Source organism: Anneissia japonica, unplaced genomic scaffold (assembly GCF_011630105.1).
Source record: "Anneissia japonica isolate Jap-2015-1 unplaced genomic scaffold, ASM1163010v1 scaffold288096_len198612_cov187, whole genome shotgun sequence".
Lineage (NCBI taxonomy): Eukaryota > Metazoa > Echinodermata > Crinoidea > Comatulida > Comatulidae > Anneissia > Anneissia japonica.
In genome coordinates this window covers 81,696-86,861 of record NW_022701639.1, presented here as the reverse complement: position 1 = coordinate 86,861, position 5,166 = coordinate 81,696, and the positions used below count along the sequence as shown (strand labels likewise).

General features: G+C 32.8%; 1 long non-coding RNA gene across 1 annotated transcript; it reads left to right on the top strand.

Annotated features, from left to right (window-relative positions):
- LOC117103658 lies at nucleotides 1-2,174 on the top strand. Its single transcript, XR_004444629.1, has 2 exons — nucleotides 1-131; nucleotides 793-2,174. It is a non-coding gene; the product is annotated as an uncharacterized LOC117103658 (long non-coding RNA).
- The last annotated feature ends 2,992 nt before the right edge of the window (nucleotides 2,175-5,166 follow it).

The following is a 5,166-nucleotide window of genomic DNA, read 5'->3' as shown; positions in this document are numbered from 1 at the left end:
ACCGAATAATTTGGACTACACGAACATAAGGCGCACGTTGGTTGAGATTGATGGAGTTGAAAGTGTTCATTCGCTACATATCTGGTCACTGACGGTAGGGGTCAACGCAATAGCCGTGCATCTCACACTGGGTGAGTTATCATTCCACACATTCAGGTGTAGTCTACCCTTCATCTTTATTCATTGATTCTTATGTCGGTATTGGACGTTTTATACTGACTAAAGCGGTAGGGGCGGATCTGGGTTGAACTTTACGGGTGGGTGAAAACTTTTCCGAAAACCCCAAAAAGAAAGAGGGTCAGGGAGTTCTCCCTTGGGAAAATTTCGATTCCTGGATGGCGGAAATGAGCTTTCCCGCCTTCTGAGGTAGGTGACTTTTAATGGCTTTTAAGTTCTTCAAAATTCAAGTTTTTCCCCCTCATGAAAAGGAGGTAAACGTTCTCATTCCTATTACTGTAAATAGGCCTATGTGTGTATATACATTAAGAAAATGAGATACTGTAGTTGCATATATATTCTTTTTTTCATGAATCGATGAGCTCCAAAGAGAACGGGGAGTCGGAAAAATGTTGATTCCTCGATGGCAGGAAATTAGATTTCCCGACTTCTCAGGTGCCTTTTAATGACTTTTAAGTAAAATTGAAAGCTGGGTTACTAACCTATTTCTGCATGCAGCTGCTTTTAATTTTCTATCCGGTTCTAACAATACATTGGAATGATTTGCCACAATATGTTCGTGAATCTCCATCACCAATTTAAATCTGCTTGATTATTTTTTTTTAAAATTTTCAGCTAACTTATACGAAGGGAAGCCAGTAGATGGACAAGATATTCTTAGCAGAGCTCAAAAACTCCTGAAAGTAAGATTCAATTTGCACGTATCAACGATACAGGTTGAAACATACGAGGCACGCGATTGGTGCTCCTACCGCTCGGACGTGTGTGACTTTGCTGATAGTTAAACCATGGAGGAATAAGTCTAAACTCATTGTGGTTCATTTGATGGTATCCTGTAAATAATAAATCTATTTATTTAAAATCGTTAAATTTCCAGAATCTTAACGAGAATTGTAATCAGCTGTACTCAATATGGAATTATTGTATAGGCCTACATTGTGCACTAGGTGCACGCGAAACGCGAATTTGCCTTTCGTATTTTTCATTATTAAGCTTGTGTAAGTGAGTCGAATTGACAGCAGTAATATAGGCCTGAGGTCTAATGTAACGTAATGTAAAGAATGTATGCAATTTAAAGATATGCACATAGCCATCATATAGCCTAAAAATTAAGAGATGTGTTATTATATTATTATTATTATTATTATTATTATTATTATTATTATTATTATTATTATTATTATTAGTAGTAGTAGTAGTAGTAGTAGTAGTAGTAGTAGTAGTAGTACTTTTTACTATTTGTTATTATTATTATTATTATTATTATTATTATTATTATTATTATTACAATCATTATTGTAGTCATAATAATAACATTAATGTTATTGTTGGTTTTTTTTCTCTTTTATGTCAACCTCATCCCTCACTTCACCATCACCCTGCTCGATGCAATGCATTCCAATATTCACTCTTTCATCATCTAATCATCTGGAACAGACTTCCAATTGCTACACGCTTATCCTCATCCGTCTCTTGTTTTCTCTGCTCTCGACCACCTGCGTTAAGCTACTTGCATCTTGTATTTACTTATTTGCTTATTTAGGCCTATGTCTTGTTTATGTATATACTTATTCTTTTTTATGTAGTTATTTATTTATTTTTTATTTATTTATTTTTCTTTTCTTTATTTATTTTTATTGTTGGTAATTATTGTATTATCTTAAGTATAACGTTGGCCTACTGATTTTTTTTTCTAAAAATATTGAATTGTTATTCTGATAGGTATCTTGATAGATAGATCATTCCATTTGTTACCTATTTCTTATTTGAGTTAAATAAAATTATGAATTATTAAGTAAGTAGAGAGGGTGTGAGCCCTTAGAAGAAAAATACAAAAACTGTACTGATAAAACACTTCTTTATTAAAAAATTTAATTAGACATGTTGTTTATGATTTTAACAAACTAATGAACTTATCTTCGGAAGGAAATTTGTGATGCATTGTTTCAGTTCAACGTAGCAAGGAAATACTAAAGTAAAAAAATATTCGTTCCCAATGTTGTAGTTGTTTCTACATAATTTACATAATACGTTCTTTTTTGTCTTTATAAACCCATTTACCATTCTCAATTTCTATTTTAATTTATTTTATTTTATTTATTTAAAACATCTTTAGGCAGGATAACATATACAGACGAGATCTTACCGCTGTTTTACAATATGGTTCTGCAAAAGTACTGTACAATAACAACCTGCAAAAGTACTGTACAATAACAACGAACAAAATGTAACCAGCACAATACAATAAATTGAACAATAGTAAAAACTTTGGTGGAAAACAATCCCCGCCGGACACCAACCCGGTACTTCTGAGTCAAGGTTTCGGGGCCAGGAATTAATGCTCAAGTTTAAGCTTAACGACATAACTTAACTACAATATGGTAAAAACTATCCACCACCAACCCGGTATTTATTAATATGCATAACCTAAATGTTATATATAATTTTCTTTGGTCAATATTTTCTATTTATATTAAATAATTATCTGAGCAGATTATAATAATTTAAACAAGAGTATAACATAATGTTTTCAAAGGAATTTCTTCGATAAAATAATAATATTAGGCCTAATAATGATAATAATAATCATAATAATAATGATAATAATAATAATTTAGATTTATATATAGTTCCTTACATTAATGAAAGCCCTAAAACGCTAACAATGACTATATAATAGCATAACTAGGCATATCATTATTTTTCTTATCTAATTTTTTTTTTGTAAATAAATTTTAAAAAATAACACATAGGCTTATCTGATAATTCAGTAAAAATTTTATATTACGTGAACTTTTTGAATTTGTCATCCATAATCAATTCTCTTTGTGCAATGCTTGTTTTACATTAAATTTGTAGTTGTTTTTCTTTCAGTTTTTCTAAGTTGTTATTGATAATCTTGTCATCCATTTCTAAACTCTTTAACCAGTCTCGTATTACGTTTGTATACATATAAATTTAATATAAATGAAGTCTACCCATTTACATACCAAGAATGGGGATTAAAGATACGCCTCTGTAATTGTCGGGATTATCGCTCCTTTTTATAAATCTGCACAATTACAAATACAAATATCTTTATTACAATCATATAAAATATAGATTGAATTTACATATTTGTTACCCACCTCATTGGAAAAGATTTTGTTTTAAAAGTTATATTAGAAAAATATTTAATGTAAATCATTACCCAATTTGATACATTTAATATCATTTCAATTAAAGCCCCATTTATTCCTGGAGATGATCCTAACTTTTTTACTTTAATGGCATCGTTTACCTCATCTAAATGAATACATTTATTTATTCCCACAGGGGTCCATCCTGGGCCTCTAATATTTATTATTTATATTAATGATCCTTTACTTTTCAATTCAAATATCAAAATATTTAATGTGTGCTGATGATCTTAAAACTTATAAAATCTTTAATGATATTGAGGATGCTACTGACTTCAGGAAGATCTTGATAGACTGGATCAGTGGGCGCTCAGATGGAAAATGTCTCTCCATCCCGACAACAAATGTAAAACTCATACTATTACACTTAAAAGCAATTAAATCAACTTTTCTTATACACTTAACAATATGGCTCTCGAAAATGTTTGCCATCAGAAAGACCTGTGTGTTTTTATTGTTGTTAATTATATTGCCAATAGGCAACGAATCAACAGGATTCATTCCAAATTCTTGCGCTACATCAGTGTCCTGAACCTATTGACCAACTCAATTTTCTTAAAGATATTAATCTGAAATCGAATCCCTTTGCCAATAGGTTTACACGGTTAATGTTAACAACGTACGGTGCAGTACATTGTTTTCACAATAAATTTTGCCTCTGATAACCGTTGCTCTCATGAAATCGATAGAGTGGTTACTGAGATTGTTACGAAATGTACAAACAATTGCGTTTTTACTCGGTATTGGTCAGGAATACGCACCGCACTTGGAACCGAGCACAAGTGAACGGACAAAATTCATTCGTAATTGTTGTTGTTCTTTCCACTCGCTTTGAAAAGTGGGGTTTTAACTATATAAGATTGGTGAAAATTGGGTGGGGCAATTGATATGATGTTCCACCTACTTTGAATCGTGGGGGGAGGACCTAGTTGTCCCTCTGTTCCCCACCAATGACCGACGCCCATGTGAGCTGCTAAATATAAATGACTTAATTAATTTTGTATAAGTGCTCTCAAAATGACCAATTCTATAAAAATATAGAACAGCAAAACATGCTAAAAGCAACACTTTCCAATCTTCCAAGGAACGAAATGGATACCGTTGCCAAGTTTCCACAAAACGTAGGCCTAAACAAGTCCAAAAGGTGTCTGAACAGATGACAATCGAAAGACTCATCCTCCCAGGTACTATAGGCCTAGCTTCTTCACGATATCATAACCGTTGGAAGCATTTTGCAAGTGGTTGGGCCATTATCAGATTAACATGCTATGAATAAATTAACAGAGACGGCGCGAGGGGCATTGTTGAGTGATTTTAATTGTAGGTATTCGGAAATTCCCTCTACTCTGAAGAGTTTAGAGTGACAGATTTTCTACAAAATAAGATAAAAATGCCAGGTTTTTTTGCGTTAAAATATAGGCCAGTTTGCAATAATATCGGAAACTTCAAAGCATGTAAGCAGTACGCTTATTTGTTTTCGAATCATTCCAAAAAGCATAAAAGCCTTTAACATATCGAGAGGTTTCCAATAATACAAAGTTTCCAGTAATTTTCAATAAAATAAAGTTTTCAGTAATATAAAGTTTAATCCACACGTTAACGTATAATGACTCTCAGGGGTGATGCAGTGGGTCCCAGTTCAAATGAGCTCCTCCTATACAAGAACTTTACAACAGAACCTTGACATTACGGTCGAGGTATAGGGACACCAAAACATAAAAGATGTTTCTCGGTTTTAATGTCTTGTAGTCCACGTTTCACGATGTCCCCGACCAATGTGTGTGTGTGTGTGGGTAGGTAGGGGGGGGGG